Raw genomic sequence first — 25,620 nt, 5'->3', positions numbered from 1 at the left:
AGAAAGCAGGCAGAGCAGAAAGAAGCAAGCTGTGAGTGGGAGCAGTTGGTCCAAGGATCAGTGAGAGAGTCAAACTGTGAGTGGGCAGAGGGCAGATTTGTCTAGGGAAATTTGTTTTTGTGGGGATGTCTGATAGAAGGTTTATGACTTCAGTGATCCCTGGATTGGTGATAGATACCCAGTTAAATCTTACCTCCTAATATTCTAATGATGTCCCAAATAAATATTTTGATTTCGCCCTTGAGGAAGAGTTATTTATATTTTTTGAATTTATCCTGGAAAAAAGCATGCATATTCACAACAGCTGCGATGGGAATCCCATTGGTGTTACAGTTCTTAAGGCCTGTACATTTTTACAACGTTCATTCCAAATATTTTACAATGTATTGTTACACAGAGTTACTTGCCTCTAGAAAGGCTGTCCCGGTCTACAAAAAAGGAGCTATTTAAGATAAATTCAGAGCAGGGAGAGGAAGATGGGGTGGGGGATTTAGACACTAGTACATGCTTTATCTATAAACCTGGGGGGGGGGGGAGTTTCTATCTTCTGCCTTAATACTTGTTCTTTTATTTTGTCAGAGGGTAAGTGAATGGTCCTCTAAATTCCCTCCCCATCCTCAACACAGACTTTACCATCTCCCCAAGAGTATTATGGGGCTCATTACAGTACTTGGGAAGGAGGGAAGGAGACTTACTTGTTCACTCATCTAAGACCAGGTCAAATAAAAGCAGGCACTTCAAAGAAACTTCAAGAAAAAGAATTTCAGAAAGCTGCTTTCTGTAGTTCTTTAGCATGTTTCTTTTTTGATTTCTCAGTCATTCCTTGAACCACTTGCTAAGTCACATCATAAGGTAATTATAAATAGTAAGCCTGAAGTCCCTCCTTTAAAGGGGCTACCTAGTTTAGAGGAAAATACAACCCACTGAGTATTTAGTAGCTTTTTTTAAAAACAATCTTGCTATCTTTAGCAGTCCATTTCATAGGATAATAACCTTACTTTTGCCAAATGACAATAATTTAGTTCATTTCAAAGTAGCTTTACCAAAGTAGAGTTACAAGATTTAAATCACAACTCCTTTTATTAACTTAGAAGAATTGAAGGCAAAAGGAACTTCTTTATTAGTTTTTTAAATGTTTATCATATTCATTTTAAAAACCCAATGGGGCATTGGCCCCTCTAACAATATTTTGCAGTATCTTAGAAAAATTTTACATAACAATATTTTCAAAAGCATCTTCTTCCAATGAAAAAAGTTTCATATTTTTAAGAATATATCTAATATTCTTCCCAAAATCCATAAGAAAACTATTAATCTAAAGAATATCACATTTGTTTGTTTTTAAACACGACACTAAACTTCGCAAGTTCTTAAGTCAAATTTCATTTATTAAATTAGATAAAATCTTCCTTCTTATAAGATCATTCACATTATTATCTTAGATATGTCTTTTACTCCACGATCCAGTAACAATGCTCAACATTTGTACTGTGCTCACTATGTTAAGGATTTTAGGATTATTTCATTCCTCCAACAACTCTGGGACATTATCATTATCTCCCTGTATATTTCAAGACTGGTCAAATTCCCAATATTCTAGAATTACCATATGGCTTCTAAACACAATTTTCCTTCAAATTAATGCTCGTCAGTAACAAGCGGCCATAACGACTCCTCTTTTTTCACAAAGAAGTCGTTGGGGGTGCTCCCAGCGCCCACAAATAAAGAGCCACATCCAATCTTTATTATCGTTCAGACTTAACCTGACCAGGGCGGCTTCAGACATTTTCAAAAAACTCCCCCAATTTTTAAAAAGTGGGTTCAAAACTGAATTTAGATGAACAGATCCCCCATTACACTCGCCGAACTGCGAATTCCCCTGAAATGGTGTGTGTGGCTACTAATGGTAACGATCTAAAAACCCCAACTGGCACGAACACTTTCACTGCTAAAGAATTTCAGGATCCAAAGTTACCGGGGCTGCATTTGTGCTGGAAGGAGGCGGGAAACGTCCCGAGGTAACCGGCAGCTTCCGTTCCGTGCTCTCGGAATGCCCGCGTTTTTAAGCTCTTATTTACAAGCTCCCCTCCCCCCCACCCCCGCCCAGACCCCTCGCCGGACAGCCGGGCCTGCCCCTCCTCCCCTTGGCTCACCCCACATCCGGGTCTGCTCCCCCTCCCCCGCACAACCGAGCCTGCCGCTCCCCCTCCCCCACATCCGGGTCTCACAATCCTTGTCCCCGGGGGATCTCCCCGGGATCCCCCCTCCTCAGTATCCCGGTACAAGTTCCCGGAGGGCCCGGCCCGGGGGAGGAAATCTCGCGGGATTTCCCTTCGGGGCTCCCCCCGCTGGGCCCCGACTCTCACCTGGTCCCGGCTCCGGGTGGGCCCGAACCTGCTCTTTGATCTCTGGGGCGGAGGAAATTCTGGAGAGCTTGCAGCGCGCCAAGCTACGCCGCCATCTTCCCAGAATCCTCTGCGGGACGTGCTCTCCGAGGCAACGTCATACGCTCTTTACGAGCCGGAAGCGGAAAGAGCCACGTGGACAGGATGTCCTTCAATACCGGGAGGCCGAGCTGGGTGAAAGCAGACAAGTTATGTTGGGAAGAAAATCAGAGCCTGGCTCCGGCCCCGGAAGCGGGGAAGGATGGACGGCCTTTCCCAGGGTCAGGTGGACACAGACGCGGGACCCTCAACAGGAGCAGCTGACTGCAAGGCTGGTTTGGGCCAGTTTGGGGGGAGGGGGGGGGTTACAAGTCACTGTGGTCAGCCAGCGAACCCCAGCAGAGGCATCTGGGAGTGAGCAAGACCCTGGCTCCCTGCGGGCTCCTTCCGGTAAAGAGGCTCCCCTGTGTCCAGGGCATGTGCCTGCTGAGGTAGCTCATGGAAAATGAACGTATTAATCTGGGGGGAATTCTCAGCAGGAGAATTCAAACTTGATTCCAGCCTGCTTGGGTGGCCTCCTCTTAGTGCAGGTAGGGGAGGACTGAAAGTCCAAAGGTCTCTTTGCCCATCCCGAGTGAGTCAGGTGACCTGTTCACTGCTGCCAGCCCTGCCCCAATAATGGGGAGTTGTCTCCAAGCAGAGACTCCTTCCTTTGATCGGATGCCCCCTCCACCCCAATGCCAGAATGAATCAGACTCTCCAGAGAGATCTCAGTTATTCTTTTGTGCATGAGATGAGACAAAGACATGTATGTAGCCTTCTACCCTTCCCACTTCCCAGGTCCTCCTTCTGCCTAATAAAATAATGAATTATCATCATTCACCTTGTCGACCTGGAAGTTTGAATAAAAAAGGCAAACAGTTTAAATGCATTTTGTTTATTCCCTTAAAGCTAGCAGTTACATGATCATGGATCCAGAAAAACTTCTGATTAATACAAGAATGACCAGGTTTAAATCTGTTTTAGGACAATCCAAGGTTCTCTGTGCCCTTCAGTTTTTTGGTCTCCATATGTGTTTAACTATATCATGAGAAAGGAATTTCTTAATTACATAGGTTGTAAATACAATAAGATAACAGAGTTGACAAATTTTCAATTGACATTAGGACCCAAGATATCAGTGTTTTCTTTACCATTAACATCATAACATAGTATATGTCCACAAAATATTAAGATATGATAAAAGTCCCATTATTCAAGATAGTGTCTAGGGTTAAGGGTGTCATAAAGAATGCTAAGTCAGTCCCATCTGGCTTTGTTGACACAGGAAGAGGTATTTTCTGAGTTTACTTCAGAGAACAAAGACTGTTAGGTCCAGGCTCTTCTTCAAGCTCTGCGCCTTGTTAAAGTCCAAAATTTATATTAAATGATTATCAACCTTTGTATTCCACATTAAGGTTTCTCAGTCTCCTTCCAACAAACCACCATCACCTTACACCTGGACTATCACAATAGCTACCCGGGGAGGGGTTCTGCCTGCCTCAAGTCTCTCTCTATTCCAGTCCAGTCCCAGTCATCTTCCTCCAGTGTAGGTGTGACCATGTCACCTCAATAAACTCCAGTGGCTCCCTGCTGTTGCCAGGAGCAAATGCAAAATATTCAGTTTGGGATTCAAAGCCCTGCATAACTAGGCCCTCTCCTACTTTTCCAGTCTTCTTACACCTTCCTCCCCAAGTTTCCCCCTCTATATGGTAACACTGGTCTCCGGAGGTTTCAGTCACAAGACTCTCCAGCTGTCAGCTCCTAGCATTTTTTCTGACTGTCCCCCTGTGCCTGGAATACTCTCCACCTTCTGCTCTGACCACTGACCTGCCTAGCTTCCTTTAAGTCCCAGCTAAAATCCTGCCTTTGGCAGTAAGTCTTCTCCAACCCTCTTAATTCCAAGGTCTTCACTCTGCTAATGATGTCCCAACTATCCTGTCTATAGCTCACTTACTACAGACTTGTAGGTTGTCTCCCCTTCCATTGTAAGATCCCTGAGGGTAGGGACTGTTGTTGGCCACTTTTTGTATTTCCAGGCCTTAGCACAGTGGCTGGCACGTTGGGGTTACTCTGGTGTTCAGTCCTGTCTGACACTTCCAAGGAACATTTGGCATCTTGTCTGATGACCTTGCTGATGTCCCTGGGGATATGGAAACATCTGATTAACTAGGGCCACCCCCTCCAGTGACTGGGGGTTCAGTAGTTACATTCGTATGATAATCATTTTTCTTTGATCATTTCCCCATTTCCTTTTTTAAAAAGGCCCACCCACTAGCTTAAAACAGTATCAATAGATCTCAAATAAAAGAGAATGTTTTACAACATCCAATGCAATTGTTTGAAGAAAATGGTTTTTCTCTGTGATCTTAAGAAATGTAAGCAAATTTCCTTTGGGAAAGATCTGGGACTCTCTCTGACTATGTCTCTTTCTCTTTCTGCCTCCCACTCTCTCTCAGCTGAAGTGTCCTATCCCTTTTCCTCTCCTCTCCAAAGGAAGGTAAATTTTGATGACTGGAAGCTGCTCAGTTAACTTGGGGTTTACTGTCAAGATTCCCTCTGTCCTTCCTTACTTCCTCCTTTCCTTTCTCCCTTCCATCCTTCCTTCCTTTCCTCCCTTCCTGTCTCCCTTCCTTCCTCTCTTTCTTTCTTTTCTTCTTTTTTCTTCCTTCCTATCTTTCTTCTTTCTTCCTTCCTTCCTTCAACTCATTTCACTCTGGAGGTCCTACATTGGACCACTGTAGGTCCCTGCCCAAGTTCCAACAAGCAATTCTGAGGGTCTTCTCCTCCCAGTTTGATTTTTTTTTTAATTAAACGGACTATCCCTTGACTCATTTCTTAGAGGCCTGTTCACTGAATGGGCATTATCTCACTCTAAGTGAGTGCCTGAAAAGGCCTGAGACTGAAAGGGCCAGGGTCTCCCATTGCATCCTGGAACATCTGCAGTCATCCTAATGAATATCTGGCCACTGGACCCAGATGGCTCTGGAGGAGAAAGTGAGGTTCGTGACCTTGCACAGCCCTCCCTCACACAAATCAAAGTCAACTGCAAGTCTTGCCATCATTTCCCTGATGTCATGGTCCTCTTTGAAAATGGACAAGCACAATCCATATGTTTTAGCCAACTGAGTTTATTATGAGACTAACGATCCAAGGAATGATAGTCATGAAAATAGCCAGTATTTCCATAGTGATTTAATGTTTGCAAAGCATTTCACAAATATATCTTAATTAAATCCTCAGCTCAACTGAGGATTTATCCCCATTTTACAGATGGGGAGACTCAGGCAGGATTAGGTGACGCACAGCTAGGAAGTACCAGAGACTGAACTGGAATTCAGGCCTAGTGGTCCAAACCCTAGTACTTTACCCCCTGCACCATCTAGAAGCTTAAAGAAAACATTACTGTAATTAATGTCCAACAGCTACCAAAACATTTAAAGAAGGAATTTTTCTGCAAGCAAACAACAGAAAACACTTTGTACCAAATAATGGGGGAATGGCTGAAAAAATGATCATCTATGAATGCCATAAAATATTGCAGAGGGATGACAAACATTAGGTTTTCAATGAAAAAAATTAGATGTATAGGGTTTTATACACAGGGTAATGTTTAATGAGGTCTCTTGGTGGGAGACCTAATGAAGTCTTTGCTACAACAGGAGCCCTTCCCTTGGTAATTAGATCCTGGTGACCTGATAGTTTGGTTAAAGGAGGCAAACAGGCTAGGTGATGTATAAATCGATATTGTTTTATTACCTTAAAGCTAGCAGAATACATGCATGCATGGAGCCAGATAAAATTTGACCGTCTGATAAAAAGAATGAGAAGACTTAAATACATTTTAGAACAAACCCAGGATTGTTTTAGAACAATTGTTTCGATGTCACTTTAATTTATGATTTCCATATATGTTTACCCATGGTATGAGAAAGGATTTTTCTTAACTGATAGGTGATAAATACTGTAAGAGGAGACAGTTGACAAAGTTTCAATTGAAATTATGACCTAGAATATCTTTGTTTTCTTTACCATTAACATGCCACAACATAGTATGTGCTCATAAAGTATTAAGAAAAGTCCAACTATTTAAGATAGTGTCTCAAGTTAAGGACCTGTGTACCCACAGCAGTCACTATGAATGTGCATGCAGATTTCCAGGGCAAATTCAAAAAATATAATAAACTCTCTTCCTCAAAGGCAAAACCAAAGTATATATTTGAGACATCATTAGAATACCAGGAGGTAATATTTAACAGGATACTTATCACTAGTCCAAGGAGCATAGACATCTTAAACCTTCTTTCTGTCAGGCCTCCCCACAAAAACAAATAACCCTAGACAAATTCCTCCTTCCACCAACCCACACCTTGCTTCTCTTTCTCTCTCAACTCTGCCTGTTCTCATTCTCTGCTCCCGTTCTCTCTCTCCTCCTTGGGCAAGCTCCTCCCAGTCTGAACTCCCTGTGATGCAGGCTCCATGTGATCACAGGCTCTGTGTGGTAGGTCTATTAATGGGTAGGGAAGATCTTCCTATTCTATTAACATTACGTTCAGCCCCATTGCATAGGCAGATGGAACTTTAGGGGTAACTTGTATCAACATAACTTGCATAACAGTATAAAAGGGATAACACAAAATCAACAAATAAAACCATATCTTAGGGTGGGGCCTTTGGCATAAGTACCTCATCATTTCCCCTTTAAATAAATGGGACCCAAAATTTCCTGGGGTAAGGGGTGAAGGTCTCATCTTCTGAAACTACTTCCTGCTGAGATTGGACATAGAGCTATCCCTGCGTTGTGAGGTTCCATTTAAGGGGTCATCTCCTAAACCAGTATTGAGAGCTTGGTCAATGCCAGTTCCAGGGGTAAGGTATCGTAGTCTTGGATAGAGGGTGATGTTCAGCTTAAGCAGTCAGTCATCTACAAGTGGAGAGCACTAAGTCTGTAGGAGACAAATCTTGGAAACAGGTTAAAGAAACAAACAAAGGCCAAAAAGAATAAGAAGACAATAAATGGAAGCAGGGTAAATATAGTGTCAGCCTTGCTTCTGGAGTCCATGGCCCACTAGAACTGCATTAATTCCTGTCTTCCTTTCTGCAAATTCGTATCTTCCCTCAGGCAAATTTAATCATACCTCTTGATATATCTATCCCAATGGTGTATTCAGGAACAGGTACAATTACCACTGTATATTCTTTCTTAGGTAATTGCCAGACTTTCATCATTAGTTTAACTTGTCAGGCTGGAATTTCAACACCTTCTAGTCCTGTGATGGTAACAGGAGTTCCATGTTTAAATTTATCGGGATTTCCATATATAAGGGAGGCCTCTACCCCAGTATCTATTAATGCCCTAGTTACAGTGGCTGATATGGGTCTGTAATCCCATCTATATACTTCTTTAATCCCAGCTGGGACTTGGCTAGTGTCCTATTCTCCCTGCAGGTGTGACAAACTTCAATACAGTGATTCAGGAGGATATGCAGGGGCAGTTCTTACTTCGCTATTCCATCTCATATTAAGTCCTTTTTCTCAGTATATCCTATATAGTTCATTAGTTCTAATGCCATCTATTCTTCCATATTCTATTCCTGCTCTCAATAAAGCAGTAAACATTTCTCTCCTTGTTAATCTATTGCGACTTTGAATCCCCTGGCTATTTGCTCTTCTCTCTTGAGGAAATTTATTTTTTCCCCTTTCCCCTAACTCAACTAACTGTGCAATCTTATCTACCACCTCTAAAAGAGGGTACCCTATTTCCTGAATTAGTAGAGTCAAAATTATGTGTTTATAAGCAGGAGGAGCAGTCTTCACTATTATATTTCTATAAGAAACTATTAAGGGAGTGCTGTGGATACATATCTGCATCTCCAATCATAATTGCTGTTTTCATTACCTCTTCCTTTAACTTTCTCATTCAGTCTCTGAGCAAATACCAGGGTCTGTCTCCATGAGGCCACATAGAGTCAGTGGGATAGTGTTGACTGCATCCCTTGGCAACTAAAACTAACAAACTTTTCTCCATTGTCACCTCCTTAAATGTGATAATAACTAAAAGCTTGTTGTACAAAGGGATTCTGACTAATATCTATAAATTTCGAACTATCTATATTATCTACCTACACTCCTCCAGCCTCCTTGTCTCTGATTCTCACCATCCAAGATACTAGTGACTCTCCCATTTTGGGGGTGAATCGACTTAAAATATCTGTGACCTCCTATTGAGTAAAATTCTTAGTTACTTGCTTAAATACTGTGTGGCCCCCCCAATTCTCCTGCTTCCTTCATAGTATTGGACAGAAGTCCACATTGCTAGAAGCATTTTTTCATAGGACTATAAATTGTTTGGATTTCCTTATTGGAAAACTGCCTGTCCATACCCTTTGACCATTTATCAGTTGGGGAATGACTTGTATTCTTTTAGATTTTGCAAAGATCTTTGTATATATGAGATGAAAACTTGTATAAAATGTTGGACTTTTTTATATTTATGTACATGTAGTTTCTGGTTTTGTTGTACCAGGTATACTCACAGAAATTCTGTACCATCAAGAGGTATTTTAAATGAGGTATTTCTCATTATCTCTCCTTGCAGGGTTTTGGTTGGTGATGTATAGGGCTGCTTACTTCTTTCCAACATGACTAATATGAAAATATGTTTAATAAGAATGTATATAGTACTTTGCTATAAATTATTCATCATTTCATCTAAGTTTTTAGTTGTGTCTTTGGGATTTTCCACATATATCATCTACAAAAAGAGATATTTTTATTACTTCATTCCTTGGACTGATTCTATTTCATATTCTTCTCATCTTGCTATTCTATGACTTCCATTACAGTACTGAATAACATTGGTGACAGTGGGCATTTTTGTTTCACACCTGACCATACTGGAAAGGCTTCCAGCTTATTTCCATTACAAATAGTATTTGCTGGTGGTTTTAGGTAATTACTTTTTATCAATTTAAGGAAAAAATCCATTTATACTTACACTTTCAAGAATTTTTAATATAAATTAATATTGTATTTGATCAAAAGTTTTTTATTCAACTATGTATACATTCATATGATTTTTATTTTTAATATGATCAATTATGTAAATAATTTTCTGTAGGTTAAAGCATCCCTGCATTCCTGGTATAAATTCCAATTGGTCATACCATAGAATCCTTGTAACATATCATTATCATCTACTAGCTATTATTTTATTTGGGAATTTTGCATCCATGTACATTAAAGAAGTTGGTCTATAACTTTCTATCTCTTTTTTATTCTAGTTCTAGAACTTCAGGGACATTTTCCTTAACAATGTCTTCAAATATTTTGTCCAAACTTTTTTTTTGGAACATACCTTTGAGGTAGTGTAACAGTTCTTATATTATATCTCCTTGACCTGTTCTCCCTATGATTTGTCTTTCTGATAGGCTATTTCACATTCTCTTCTACTTTTTTCATTCTTTTGGTTTTCAATATTTCTGAGGGTCTTATAACATTAACTTACTCTTGCCCAAATGCAGTTTTTAAGAAGTTTTTTCCCTTTTAAAAATTATTTATTTATTTTTAGTTTTCAAGATTCACTTCCACACGTTTCTGAATTTTCAGTTTTCTCTCCTTCCTTCCTTCCTTCCCCAAGATAGCATGCAATCTGATATAGGCCCTCTATATGCATTCTTATTAAACATATTTTCATATTAGTCATGTTGGAAGAAGTAATAGAAACAATTTGAGAAATCCCCAAGAAAGAAGAAAGAAAACAACAAAAGAAAAAAATAGCAAGTAGTACATTTCTATTTCCATTCAGACTCCATAGTTCTTTCTCTGATTGTGTATAGCATTTTCTATCATGAGTCTTTTGGAGTTGTTTTAGATTCTTGTACTGCTGAGAGGAGCCAAGTCTATGAAATCAGTCATTGCACAATGTGGCTGTTACTGTATACAATGTTTTTTCTGGTTCTGCTCACCTTACTCAGCATCAGTTCATTTAAGTCTTTCCAGGTCTTGCTGAAGTCTGCTTGCTCATCTTTTCTTATAATGCAATAGTATTCCATTACATTCACGTACCACAACTTTTTGTGCCATTCCCCATTTGACAGACATCCCCTCAATTTCCAATTCTAGGCCACCACAAAAAGAGCTGCTGTAAATATTTTTGTACATGTGGGTTCTTTTCCTATTTTTATGATCTCTTTGGGGTACAGACCTAGAAGTGGTATTGCTGGGTTAAAGCATATGCACAGTTTTATAGCTCTTTCAGCAAAGTTCCAAATTGTTCTCCAGAGTGGTTCGATCACAGCTCCACCAACAATGAATTAGTGTTCCAACTCTCCCAAATCTTCTCCAACATTTATCATCATCCTTTTTTGTCTTGTTAGCCAATCTGATAGGTGTGATGTAGTACCTCAGAGTTATTTTGATTTGCATTTCTCTAATCAACATTGGTTTAGAGCATTTTTTCATATGACAATAGATAGCTTTAATTTGTTCCTCTGGAAACTGCCTGTTTGCATCCTTTGACCATTTATCAATTGGGGAATGACTTGTAGTCTTATAAATTTGACTCAGTTCTCTATATATTTTAGAAATGACACCTTTATTAGTGACACTGGCTGTAAAAATTGGTTCCCAGTTTTCTGCTTCTTTCCTGATATTGACTTTGCTTTTGCAAAAACTTTTCAATTTAATAAAATCAAAGCAGAAATAAGGTGGTGGATCAGTGGAACAGTTTAGGCACGCAAAACACAATAGTCAGGAACTATGGTAGTCTATTGTTTGATAAATCCAAAGACTCAGAGGGTGGAGCTAAGATGGCAAAGTAGAGAACAGACCTGTAGAAGCTCTCCCCTCACAGCCCATAAGATACTTGTAAAAAAAATGACTCTACACAAATTCTAGAGCAGGAGAAGTCACAAAATGGCAGAGTGAAAGAGATTTCCAGCCCAAGGCATCCTAGAAGGCTGACAGGAAAGGTCTATCACACTGGGCTCAGAGTGGAGCGTAGTCCAGTCTTGGTCACGTGGCATGGCAGGGACAGAACTGGAGCAAGCTTCAGGGCATGCAATCCTGGGTAGCAGCTGCAGTTTCCAGATCTCTCACCCACCAAACATCAAAGACAACTTCAAATGTCAGTGAGAAAGCACTTTCACCTGCGTGAGAAGGGAACAGGATCTTGCCCTAACCCCGGCCCTAGTTGGCCTCAGGTGGTGGCAGCATCCATTTTTGTAGCCATCAGCCTAAAGACCCAAGGGGAATTGAGCTGCTGATCTGGATCTCAACCCTGAGTGGTGGTCCTGGGGTGAGGAGGAACGCTGGCTGGTGGAGCTGGTGGAGGCTCTGGAGAGGGAATTCTATTTGCAGATCCTGAGCAGAAAAGGTTGTGGTTGCTCCCAGACCAGAGCACAGGCCAGCTCCCTTGATTGTGCCACCTTAGAGGAACTTGGAACTTACAGGTCCATAAAGTATACCCTCCTCTTGACAAAGGACTCAAAAGTCAAGGAATTGACTGGGAAAATGCCCAAAAAAAGGGGAAAAAAATAAGACTACAGAAGGTTACTCTCTTGGTGAACAGTTATTTTCTTCCATCCTTTCAGATGAGGAAGAACAATGCATACCAACAACATAAAAGTCAAGGGTTCTGCATCTACAACCTCCAAAATAAATATGCAATGGTCTCAGGCCATGGAAGAGCTCAAAAAGGATTTTGAAAATCAAGTAAGAGAGGTGGAGGAAAAATTGGGAAGAGAAATGAAAACGATGGAAGAAAATCATGAAAAGCAAGTCAACAGCCTGCTAAAGGAGACTCAAAAAAATGCTGAAGAATATAACACCTTTAAAAATAGACTAACTCAGATGGCAAAAGAAGTCTAAAAAGTCAATGAGGAGAAGAATGCTTTATAAAGCAGAATTAGTCAAATACAGGAAACTTCCAAAAGGGGAGAGAGAGATAATAGACTTTTAAAATAGTATTACAGTCAGGTATCTGGGATTGGGGTGGAGGGAAGACAAGGTGTAGAGAGGAGTGGGGATCAGGCCATTTGAATTACAGATGACTAGTGTTGATTCCATCCCTTCTCTCTCCTACTTTTTCTTTCTACAGATCAAGGCCAGGCAAAGAAGAAAGAGGATATGATGGAGAAAACACAAACAACAAAATGTGCATGGAATGAATTCACCCATAAAAAGAGGAGAAAGACAGAATGCATTAGGAAGCACAACCTGACAACATGTTGTGTATAAAAAACACCCTTGACATGAAAATTTACACAGCATTAACATCAAAGGATGGCAGCCTATAATACAATTTGGAACTATGCTCCAAAACTCACTCATCTGCAAGTCCTTGACCCAGTGATAACCACGAGACCTCTAAACTCTGAACAAGTCACAAGAAAAGCATAAAAACTCATATACAAAACACAAAAAGACAGTGTCTGTTTGTTCTTGTTGCAAAGATCTGGAATCAAAGGATAGGGGGAGACACCTGTTCCCCAAGAAAGTAACCTTCTATGGTCTTATTTTTTCCACCCCTCTTTTGGGCATTTTCCCAGCTTTTTCTTGACTTCTGAGTTTCCTCTCCACAACCACTTCACCTCGAGTTCCGCCCAGCCAGTGCTTGGCGGCTGAGATTCAAATGCTGCTCCCAAGCCTCTGGGGCTTTAGGCAGGGACGGGGCTGCTATTTAGTGTGAGATTAAGTTCAGCTGCTGAGGTGGGGGCAGGGCCACCATATCAGGTTCAGTTCCCTCAGGGGTTTACAATGAGACCTTCAACAATGGACATGGGCTCCTGTCTGCTTTGGGAGCCCTTGTCCACTGCTGCCTCCACTGCTGCCTCCTGAGGGGGCCTGAGTTATGGGGCCACCCTGGCCAGCTGAAAAGACCCTCTCACTCACATTTGGTGCCTGTGGGTTGAGGGATCTGTGCTGCCACTGGAGATCCATCCTTGAAGCCTGCTTGGATCTGCTCCTCTCTGTGCCCACGCGACCAAGGCAGGGCTAGGCTCTGCTCCGAGTCCAGTGTGTGACAGACCTTTCCCATCAGTTTTTCAGGTCTCTCTGGAACACAAATCTCCTCCACTCTGTTGTTCTGTGGCTTCTGCTGCTCTAGAATTTGTTGAGAGTTCTTCTTTACAGGTATTTTATGGGCTGTGGGGTAAGAGCTAAGTGTCTGTGTATCTTTCTACCCCACCACCTTGGCTCCTCCCCCTTACCAAATAATTCTTACCCCAAAATCCTGTCTTTTCACTTGTCAAATATAAAGTTTCTGTGTTTATTTGTTACTATAAATTGTATGTCTTCTCTGTTCCACTGACCTATCTTTTTATTTCTTAGCAAGTAGCATGTAGTTTTGAAAATGAGGGCCTTATAATAGAGTTTAAGATCTGGTTCCACTAAATCTCTTTCTTTTTCATTATTTCTCATTAGTTCCTTCCATGTTCTTGACTCTTTGTTCTTCCACATGAATGTTATTTTTTTCTAATTCAGTAAAATATGTTTTTGACAATTTAATTGGGTTGAAATTGATGATATTAGTTTAGGTGAAATTGTCATTCTTATTATATTGGCCCCTCATATGCAGAAAAAATGAATATCTCTCTAGTGACTTAAATCTGATTTCATTTGCATAAAATGTTTTTTAGATTTATGTTCACATAGTTCCTGGGTTTGTTTTCACAGCTGTACTCCCAGGAATTTATAATGTCGAGAGTTATTTTAAATGAGGCATCTCTTACTATCTATTCCTACGTGGTTCTATTAGTGATATATAGGAATGCTTATGATTTATGTAGGTTTAAATCGTACCCTGCTACTTTGCTAAAATTACTAACTTCTTTAATAAACTTTTTGATTGAGTCTTTGGGATTTTCCAAGTATATCATTATATCATCTTCCAAAAAGAATTAGTTTTATTACGTCATTCCCTATTCTAATTACTTCTATTTCTTCTCTTATTGTTATGCTTAGTATTTCCTGAGAGTTGGCTATCATTATGTACACAAATAGGTGTGTGTGTGTGTGTGTTTGTGTGTGTGTATACACAGTTTCAGATGCACTACTTTCCAGTTTTCTCAACAATTTTTTACCAAATAATGAATTCTTATCCCAAAATATTAAGTCTTTACACTTGTCAAATATAAGGTAATTATGTTTATTGTCTGCTATGTGTATGTATACACTATTCCATTGATCTTTCTTTCTATTTCTTATGCAGTACCAGACATTGCCTTATAATAGAGCATAAGATCTGGTAGTGCCAAACCTCCTTCCATTGCATTTTTTCTTTCATTATTTCCTTTTGATATTCTTGACGTTTTGTTTTCCCAAATTAATTTTCTTATTTTTTCTAATTCAGTAATTTAAGTAGATTTTTATTGAATATGTTAATCAGTTTGGATAAAGTTGTCATTTATATTATATTGGTCATACTTACCCATGAACAATTAATGTTTCTATAGTTTAAATCTGATTTTATTTGTATATAAAGTCTTTTTAAATTTGGTTTATATAGTTCCTGTTTTTGTTTTGGCAGTTGGACTTCCAGGTATTTTATACTGTCTAGAGTTTGGGGCAATTTGTTTTCTTCCATTAAGGACATTCATGGAGAGCCAAGTATTTCCTGTGCTCTTCTGCCACCTTGCCAGAATCACTTCTCATTCTTTTTAATGTGACATTTTCAGTGAAGTTGTCAGACACTTTTCACTGAGGAAGAATATGGCAGAAAGGTCAGACAATTGATAACTTGAAAAGGCAACAAGCCAAGACCAAAGTAGATGGAGAGTTGGTGCATGCAGAAGAATGTGTACTCAATGCAGATTCTGCGGCTGAAATGCATCAGAATATTGATCCATTCTCTGCCATTTTTGCTAGTTTGGGCCTGACAATTAACACCAAGAAAAGAGGGGAAATGGTCCTTACCCAGGGACAGCAAGATTTGGACATTCTCCATCATGACCTCTTTATACAGTTCTTTCTGGGAATGGTCCAAGATGCCCTCCTTCTCCTTAGTGAAGTCTACAACCACATCTTTGAATGTCACTAAGTCCTAAATCGTCAAAAATCCATGATTTAGAGCTGAGAGACTCCAGAATTGATCTAGTCCAACCCTCTTTAGCTTAGAGAAGGAAATGGAAGCAAAGACAAGGGATTTGCTAAAGCTCATATAACCTTTATGAGTGTCACAATCAAAGCTTGAAACCATTTATTAAGAACCCAGTAGAATATGGAGACAAGCATTTCACATTTGAAGTGAAAATCATGGTGGAATAATAAAAGCTGGAAAGATGTCTTACTATACAATGCTTCTCCTGATGGAATTAGGGACAAGATATGTGTTCTATTAGTAATGCTTGAGACTCTGTGGATGAGAAAATGAGGTCATGGGTAATTCCTCTTGTGTCCTAAGTGACATATTAATAATATTCTATGAAGACTTTGTGAGAAATTGGTAAATACTGTATATTCTGGGAGAAAAAAAAACAACAGTGACCCCTGAGGAGAGAACCAAGAAATTATCAAGTCAATTTGCTAAAAGTCTGTAATAAAGCATGAAAAGAATTCTAAGGAGAGAATATTCACAATGTGGCCTCACCTGAATAGTATGAGCCTGTTTCCAGCCAAATGAAGAAGAATTCTCTATTCTTATACTGAAGGTTCGAGATGGCCCTGGGTATGGTGAGTCAGAACCTCTTCATGAGATCTTATAGCATCTTCTTTTCTCCATTCTCTAAAAAAGTGGGAGCCTTGCTTTTACAAAGGCCAATCCAGTCCATGACCATTTCATTCCCACCCCATCCTATCCTCCCCAACAATTATCACACTGACTCATTCCTCACACCCAGGTCCTCATGTTGTTAACCTTTCTAAATTAGCTGGTCCCTTTCCTACTGACTTCAAATATGCCCATCTCCCCCGTCTTTAAAGAAGCTTTCCCTAAACCTTTTTGAACAATCATTCTGTCTCACCTCCTTTTCTCAGCCAAACTCCTTGAAGCATCTGGCTGAACTTTCTACTTTTCTATCTCACTCACTGCTTAGTAGCTATACAATTGTTTCAGTTGTGTCTGACTCTTCTAGATCCCATTTGAGGATTTCTGAGCAAAGATACAGGACTGGTTTCCCATTTCCTTGTTATGTTCATTTTAGAGATGATGAACTGAAGCAAACAGAGCTAAGTGACTTAATGACTCAGGATCACACAGCTGGTAAGTGTCTGAGGCCAGGTTTGAAGTCATACATATGAGTATTCCTGATTCCAAGCCCAGAGCATAGAGCCCTGGGCCACCTTCCTGCCCTCTACTTGCTCCTTAACCCTTTATCTAACTTAGCTTTCATCCATCCTTTCCTGAAAGTGCTCTCTGCAAGCTTAGCATTGATGCTTGAATTGCCAAATCTGACAAACTTGTGCCGTAAAATTTAGATTCAGTCAAAAGGTCTCCCCTAAGGATCCAGAAGGCCCTGAATGCCACAGGTTCCCCACCCCCACCCTAGACTGGTTGATTCAGATACCGTGATAGAGTCATTTGGATCCAACGACATTCTTCATTTTTATGTTTATAATTTCTGAACATATTACCACAATGCCAAATTTTAAGAGAATTTTTTAGGAAGGTGTGATCCACTGATGGAGGGTTATGATATATGCTATATGAAAGCCCCAGTGGTCAGATTTGGAGGACATGAGGTCAATAGATGTGATTGTGCTTCCCAGAGTTAAAGGAGGAAAAGTGTATGGGAGGGGGTGGTTTGAAGATATCTAGAGAGCAGTAGTAGAGAAATATGAATTGGGCCAATTGAGAGATCTCCACATTAAGGAGAGCAGAGCTTCTGGGGGAGGAGTAAGAGGGCTGTAGAGAACTGAGTGAAGCAGGACTCATGGCATGAAGGTAGCCTCAAAGACCACTTTTTAGTCTCTGAAGCCAAGTCACTTTTCCCTCACTAACATAACAGTCTATGTCCATAAAATACAAAGATAAGAAAATCCCATTATTAAAGGTAGTATCTGGCTAAGGAGCCTTATCCTTAATGGCCATAAACAGCAGAATAGTCCTGGTTAGCTTCTTCTGGCCTTGTAGTTGCTGACATAAAAGGGGCAAATGATCATAAATGATTATTACCTCATTTGCAAAATGAGATGGAGGAGATGGCAAATTACTCTAGTATTTTTTTTCCAAGAAAACCCCAAAAGAAGTCCCAAAGAGTCAGACATAGTTGAGAACCTCTAAAATGATAAAAAACAAAACAGAAACCTAAGTGCCAGGCACTGTGGTAAGGTCAACAAGGTTTGTTGGAACAATTTTTGAAAATGGACCAGTGCTGGGGGGAGGGGAGGAAGGTATTTTCTGTTTGTTCATTTGAAGATGAGATGAGAGAATGGCTGGGAGGCCACAGACTGTCTCTGAGAGAAGGGCAGAGCACAGAGGAGTGGAGAATGAAAAGACTCCACAGGAATCTCGTTAGCCTGGGAAAATTGGAGTAGGGGAGAAAGTCAGTGGTTGGATGAGGATTCATTCAGATCCCCAAAATGTGTTTGAAGGATTCTCCAAATTAAGCCTGGACCTCAGCAGGGCTGAGATGCTGTCCATGATAAGAGAGTGGCAGGGAACCAGGAAAATGGGGACAGAGATGGTTTCACAGGTTGGAGTTCACTTTTCAAGTGGCCAGCTCTCAAAGGACCCTGAGCTAGAGTCAGAGGGGATCTCAGAGCTCCAGGCCCTCATTTTGCCTGGCGGAACAAGGCTCAGAATGATCAGTGACTGGCCCCAAGTCACAGGGGCCTTAAGGAACGCAATTCCAAGATCATTTTCTGATGTCCTTCCAATTCTAAACATCCCTAAGTTGGTTTGTTTTTGGTTTTTTTTTCTGAGCTTATTTCCAGGTCACAGAAATGCATGTGTATTTTAAATCTGAAAGTTCAAGATCACCAGCACCAGGTCCAGTCCCTCCTTTTACAGAGGAGAACACTGAGGTTCAGTGACTTACTAAGTGAGTAGAGCCTGGGGCCTGGAGTCAGTTAGACCCCAGTTAAGAATCCTCCCCCAGCATGCTCTGGCCAAAACTCTGGGAAAGTCACTGCACCTCTCAGCTTCAGTTTCTTCATCTGTGAAATGAGAACAGCTCCTACCTAGCAGAGTTGTGAGGATCAGATGAAATTGCACATGTAAAGCAATGTATGACTACTAGCGAATAGGAGTGGAACCTGGGGGAGTAGGTTCTGATTCCAACTGCAGAGCTCTTTCCCCTCTAGCAGGTAGCCTTCTAGCATCGGGGGAGGGGCAGGCCACTGGAGAGTTCTCTCTTCTGAGGAAGGGGGGATTCTTGGGGAGGAGGGGGACACAAGGCTAAAAGGATTCTGAAAAATGCTACACTTCCTGGTCCTGAGGAGGTTGATCTACCAAAGCAGGTGCGAGGAAGGGAGATAGGTGTGGGGATGCCCAGACCAGGGATTGGGGGTGGGGTTATCTGCACCCCAGACTTACTTTCTCTGGCCAAAGACCAGGTTCTTCCATGTCTTCTCAGTCTGGACAAAGAGGTCAATGAATAGACAGTAAATGCTCCCTGGAGTCTGTTCTCCAGCCTCCCATAGCTCCCAATATTTGTATCTCTTCTCCCTCCAACCCTTGGCCTTCCTAGCCAGAAAAGGTTAAACGTGGCTCCTCCCAGCTCAGGTGCGTGAGGGTGAGGTGGGGGCTGCACCAAATGTCCAAAGCTCTCTTTACCCAGCCTGGGTTATTTGGGTGGCCTGGCATCAGTGCTACCACCCCTGCCACAGTAATGCAGAGATGCCTCCAAGCAAACACCCCTCCTTCCTTTGAGTTGGGGATCTGATCCCAGACCTACCAGGTCCTGAACTGAATTAGATGGAAGACTCCACAGAGATCTCAGTTATTCTTCTATGCCTGAGGGAAGGAGACAAAGACTGCTCTCCTTCCCACTTACCCAGGCCCCCTTTTTCCCTCCAAAATCATAATGAATTGTAATCATTCACCTTCATACTCCACGTTAAGGCTACTGAGGGAGGGTCGGCCTGCCTCAAGCCTCTCCCCATTTCAGTGCAACATTAAAGCCATTTTCCTGAAGTGCAGGTTTGTCCATGTCACCTCCCTACTCCATTCAAACTCCAGTGACTCCCTGCTGTTTCCAGGAGCAAATATAAAATGATCTGCCTGAAATCCAAAGTCCTGCATACCTTGGCATTCTGCTACCTTTCCAGTATTCTCACACCTTTCTCCCCCACCTGTCCTCCTCCAGTCAGTGACACTGGTTTCCTGGATGTTTCACTCACAAGACCCTCCAGCTCCCAGCATTTTCTCTGGGTGTCCCCCCTGGCTGGAATACCCATCACTCTCTGCTCTGACCACTGACCTTCCTGGCTTCCCTTAAGTCCCAGCTAAAACCCTGCAATCAAGTCTTCTCCAAATCCTCTTAATCTTACGTCCTATTTATCCTGTATGTCTTTGTATATTTTTTAGGTTGTCTCCCCTTCCATTATAAGCTCCCTGAGGCCAGGGAGTGTTGTTGCCACTTTTTTCTATCTCCAATTCTTAACATAGTACCTGGCACATTGGGGTTGCTCTGGTGTTCACTCCTGTATGATGCTTCCAAGGAACATTTGCTAGAGGCTTCATTGGGCATCTTGTGAGATGATCTTGCTGATGTCCCCTGGGATATGGAAAGATCTGATTAAGTTCACCCCCTCCACTGCCTGGGGGTTCAGCTAATTTTGGCCTAATAATCAACACCAAGAAAACACAGTTGCTCCATCAGCTACCATCACACCATCCATACATGGAACCATCAGTTACAACAAATGGAGAGGTTTTGAATGCTGTGGATAAGTTCACTTACCTTAGTAGTGTACTTTCCAGGGATGTACACATTGACAATGAGGTTGATGCATGCATTGCCAGAGCTAGCTCAGTGTTTGTGAGGCTCTGAAGAAAAGTTTGGGAGAGTCAGAGAAGACTGACTACCAAACTGAAGGCCTACAGAGTCGTTGTGTTGACCTCATTGTTGTATGCCTGTGAAATATGGACAGTCTACCAGTGCTATGTCAGGAAACTGAATGACTTCCATTTGAACTGTCTTAGGAAGATGCTGAGGATCACCTGGCAGGATAAGGTACCAGACACTGAAGTCCTTACTTGAGCTGAACTGCTAAGAATTCAAACTATGCTTCAGAGAGCACGACTCCGACAGGCTGGCCACGTTTGTTTGAATGCAAAGTGTATGCTTGCCAAAAAGACTATTTTATGGAGAACTCACATGGGGCAGATGATCACATAGTAATCAGAAGAAGCAATACAAGGACACTCTCAAGGTCTCTCTCAAGAACTTTGGATTTAACTGTGCAACATGGAAGACACTGGCACAGGACCTCTTGGCATAGTGTGCCCACATCAGAAAGGGTGCTGTGCTGTTTCAGCAAAGCAGAGTTGAGACAGCACAAAGTAAACGCAGGATGCACAAATTTGGGATATCCACCCCAAATATTCACATGGACTATCTGTGCACAACCTGTAGTAGAGCATTCTGAGCTTGTATTGGTCTGATCAGCCACAGTTGGACACACTGAAATTTCACTTTATCATGATGATGTCATTTTGGTCCTCTTCGAAGATGAAGGACAACAACCAACCAACCAATTTGACATGTTACACATGCGTAATCATGCAAAATATATTTCCTTATTAGTCATATTGTGAAAGAAAACATAGACCAAAAACCCTCAAGAAAACTAAAGAAAATAAAAAGAGTATGCTTCAAACTATATTCTGACACCATCAGATCTCTCTCTGGGGATAGATCTTGGACCGTTGGATTGCTGAGAATATCTAAGTCATTCACAGTTGATCATTCTACAATATTGATATTACTGTGTACAATATTTGCCTGACTCTGCTCACTTCAATTTGGATCTGTTCATGTAAATTCTTCCACGTTTCTCTGAGAATATCCTACTCATCATTTCTTATAGCTCATCTTTCCATCACAATCACATAACACAACTTCTTCAGTAATTCCCCATTTGATGGTTATTCTCTCAATTTCCAGCTTCCTGCTATCAGAAAAGACCTGCTATAAATATTTTTGTACATACAGGTCCTTTTCCTTTCTGCTTTTTGTCTCTTTTGGGATACAGACCTAGTAATACTATTTTTAGGTCAAAATGCCTGCACAGTTTCATAACCTCCTAGACAGTCCCAAATTGCTCTACAGAGTGGTTTAATAAGTTCACAACTCCAGGAGTGCACTAATGTCTCAGTTTTCCCACATCCCTTCCGACATTTCTCATGCCTCCCACACTGGCCACTCCAATAGGTTTGAGGTAGCATCTCAGAATTTTTAAATTTTCATTGCTTCAGTCAATAGTGATTCAGAGCATTTTTTCACATGGCTATAGATAGTTTTGATTACTTCACCTGAAAACTGACTGTTCATATCCTTTGATCATTTATCAACTGGGAAATGGCTCTCATAATTATAAATTTGACTCAGTTCTCTACACATTTGAGAAATGAGGCCTTTATCTGAAAAGCCTAGCTTCGAAAATATTTTTAAAATTATGACTGCTGACCGTATTTTCCTCCATCCTATTCTCCCCACCCCCTTTTATTCTATTCTCTCTCCTTTTACCCTGTCCCTTTGTAACAGCAAGCACCCCATCATACACAAGGGAGCGCTTGCTATCACAGGTTCTTAGATTTGCATTCATAAAAGGAAAGGCAACTTTTGAGGGGTTAACAATCACTTTAATCAAGCATATGTATCATTCCTTTAATCAAGCACATATATCATTCACCTAGTTCAGGGAAGTCAGCACCCTGGATTTCAAAGAAAATACAGAGAAACCAAAGATCAACAGACATGGTATCCTCTGCCTGAATTCAACAGACAGTTGGATCCCAACTGTCTGACCATCTTTACCAGAGAGGGAAGCACTGACATTTGGGTTTTCAAGGCAGGGGAAGGGGGGTGACTTTGGTTGCTTCCCAGAGTCCTCATCTGGCCAAACAAACACTTCCAGTCAGTAAACACCAAAGTAAAACCTCAATCAGAATATACCATTTTTAAAGCCAGAGGGCATCACAACCCTTGAGAACCAGTGCCTTATTAACAAAAGACTTGGGTCTTCCCACAAATCTTCCCTAATCAAACTCCCCTTAATGGGAAGGCCCATTAATGGGTGGGGAAGATCTTTAATCACATTAAAATAATTAACAATACAAATACATATACTGTTTCTGTTTCTAGTTAAAGAAACTCTTGTTTCTGTACTTTACTCCCTGTAAAGACTCTTGATTGATAAAGGCAAGATTCAATCAGAGGCACTTGATTATACTAAAACAAAAACAGCAAAAGTTTTTTTTTTTTTGCTTGCCATCACACCCTTCTCAAAAGTGTTTTGCTTCTATCATCTCCCCCAATCTTCCCTCCCTTCTATTATCAATGCCCCCCCCAGTCTTATCCCTTTACCCATTTGAGTGTGTACATTATTCCCTCTTTGAGTCAATTCCAATGAGAATAAGTTTCAAGCATTCCTTGACACCTCTTCCTGCTTTCCCACCACTGTGAAAAACTTTTTCTTGCCTCTTTTATTCTACCTACCCATTCTACCTTTCCCTTTCTCCCAGTACATTCCTCTTTCTCACCCCTTAATTTCATTTTTTCAATTCACACCTGTGCCCTCTGTCTATATATACTTCTAACTACCCTAATAATAAGAAAGTTTTTATGAGTTATGAGTGTCATCTTCCCATTTAGAAATATAAACAGTTTAACCTTTTCAAGTCCCTTATGATTTTCCTTTTCTGTTCACCTTTTTATGCTTCTCTGCAGTCTTACATTTGAAAATCAAATTTTTGATTCAGTTCTGGTCTTTTCATCAAGAATGCTTGAAATTCCTTTGAATTTCATTGAATGTCCAGTTTTTTCCCTGAAGAATTATACTCAATTTTGCTGAGTAGGTAATTCTTGGATGTAATCCTGGCTGTTTGCCCTCCAGAATTTCATATACCAAGCCATCAGCTCATTTAATGTAGAAGCTATTAAATCTTGTGTTATTATGATTGTGTTTCCACAATACTTTTAAGTATTTCTTTCTGATTGCTTGTAATATTTTTCTCTTGACTTTGGAGCTCTGGAATTTGGCTCTAAGATTCATAGGAGTTTTTTATTTCAGGATCTCTTTCAGGAGATGATCAACAGATTCTTTCAATTTCTATTTTACCCTCTGATTCTAGAATGTCAGGACACTTTTCCTTGAAAGATGATGTCTATGCCCTTTTTTTGTTCATGGCTTTCTGGTAGTCCAATAATTTGAACATTGCCTCTCCTGAATCTATTTTCCAGGTCAATTGTTTTTCCAGTGAGATACTTGATATTGTCTTCTATTTTTTCATTCCTTTGGTTTCATTTTATTGTTTTTTGATTTCTCATAAAGTCATTAGGTTCCATTTGATCAGTTCTAATTTTTAAGGAATTATTTTCTTCAGTGAGCTTTTGTACTTTCTTTTCCATTTGGTCATTTCTGCTTTTTAGGAAGTTTTTTCCTTCAGTGAATTTTTGTGCCTGTCTTTCCATTTGGCCAATTCTTCTTGTCAAGGCATTCTTCTCATTGGATCTTACCTCTTTTACCATTTAGCCTAATTTGTTTTTAAGGTGTTATTTTATTTTCTTCAGCATTTTTTTGCCTTGTTTATCAAGCTGTTGATTCTTTTTTTTTCATTATTTTCTTACATCACTCTCATTTCTCTCCCAGATTTTTCCTGTATCTCTCTTCCTTGATTTTCAAAATTGTTTTTGAGCTCTTTCATGGCCTGAGAATGAATTGTCATATCTTTTCTTGGAAGCTTTGAACGTAGGAGTTTTGACTTTGTTGTCTTCTTCTCAATGTGTGTTCCTTATGGTCAGAATTTTTTTCCCTCTTTGCTCATTTTCCAGCCATTTCTTGAGTTTTAACTTTTTGTCAAAGTGGAAATTCTGCTTTCCAGGTGGAGGGAAGATTGGGGGAGATGATAGAAGCAAAACACTTTTGAGAAGGGTGTGATGGCAAGCAAAAAAAAAAAAAACTTTTGCTGTTTTTGTTTTAGTATAATCACTGTCCCAAGCTTCATGGGTTTCTGCAGCTGTTGTTTTCTGAGATATTTCTAGGGACCTGTGAGTTTTCAGTTCTTCCAAGCTGGTATGATCTAAGAAGTATGTTTACTGTTCTGATGCCTTATGCTCTGATCTCTGAGTGAACATTTTCTGCCCTGAAAGTGTGATGAGGATCCCTATTAACCTACAGCTATGCTAGTGCTCATCCTCACCATGGGACTTTCATCCAGGACTCTGACCCAGATCTGAGTATGGGCAAAGCAACAGAGACTTGCCTCAATACCAGCAAAGAGATCTAATTTCCTTCTGACCAATTGTTTGACACCCCCCCCCCCATACCATCTGTGAGATAAGAACTCTAAAAGTAACTGCTGCCATTGCTGCTGTTGATTCAGTGGCTCCCAGGTCCTGCTCCTGGTCTTCTGGGGCCTGACCTGTACTGAACTACCTCTGCTTTCACCCCAATGAAACAGACCTTTCTTGCCAACATTTTATGTTGTATGTGGCTTAAAAATTATTTCATCTGGTCCTTTTGTGAGTTCTGCTGCTCCTGAATATGTTTTAGGTGATTATTTAAAGGTGTTCAGAGGGGTTTTAGGAGGAGCTCAGGCATGTCCCTGCCTTTTCTCCACCATCTTGGGCTATTCTCAACCTCCTAGAACAATTACTACTCTGTTGACACATTGTAAAGGACAATCTATGTCTAACAATATAAAGCTTCCTTAGCCCTCATGGATAATATATTTGCTGATGCTGATCAGGCCTGTGGATGACAGTCTCTGGGTCCCAGGGACCATTCTCTCTGCCTCCAGGCTTTGGTCTTCTGCAAGCTTAGCTATGGAGGGAGAAGGATCTTAGAGAAGGTATGACATAGTCCTTGCCTTCTGTTCCTGGGGTGGATGCTGACCAGCCTGGAACTATGGAAGATGAGCTTTCAGAATAGTTACAAAGGTCCTGCTCTGCCCTCAGGGGAGAGACTCCACCATAGGAGAAGGGTAGCAGGGAGGGTCAGACTTGGAAATAAACTTGATTTGAACAGGAGGAGGACTTGCCACCCTATCTAACTCCTCCTCTATGACCTCATGCCCTTCCTCATTCTCCTA

At 40.8% G+C, this 25,620-nt stretch overlaps 1 protein-coding gene and 1 long non-coding RNA gene across 2 annotated transcripts in view; one reads left to right on the top strand and one right to left on the bottom strand.

Annotated features, from left to right (window-relative positions):
- The window catches only part of LOC140508294 (uncharacterized), a 31,031-nt gene extending 28,559 nt beyond the window's left edge, over positions 1 to 2,472 (bottom strand). The window contains 1 exon segment of the mRNA XM_072616104.1: positions 2,367 to 2,472. The gene's annotated coding sequence lies outside the window, so the exon portion shown is untranslated.
- Positions 2,473 to 2,721: 249 nt separating this feature from the next.
- LOC140508322 (uncharacterized) lies at positions 2,722 to 21,188 on the top strand. The gene is made up of 2 exons (XR_011968383.1): positions 2,722 to 16,094; positions 19,891 to 21,188. It is a non-coding gene; the product is annotated as an uncharacterized lncRNA (long non-coding RNA).
- The last annotated feature ends 4,432 nt before the right edge of the window (positions 21,189 to 25,620 follow it).

This window comes from Notamacropus eugenii, chromosome 5 (genome assembly GCF_028372415.1).
Source record: "Notamacropus eugenii isolate mMacEug1 chromosome 5, mMacEug1.pri_v2, whole genome shotgun sequence".
Lineage (NCBI taxonomy): Eukaryota > Metazoa > Chordata > Mammalia > Diprotodontia > Macropodidae > Notamacropus > Notamacropus eugenii.
This window is presented reverse-complemented; position numbering and strand designations above follow the sequence as displayed.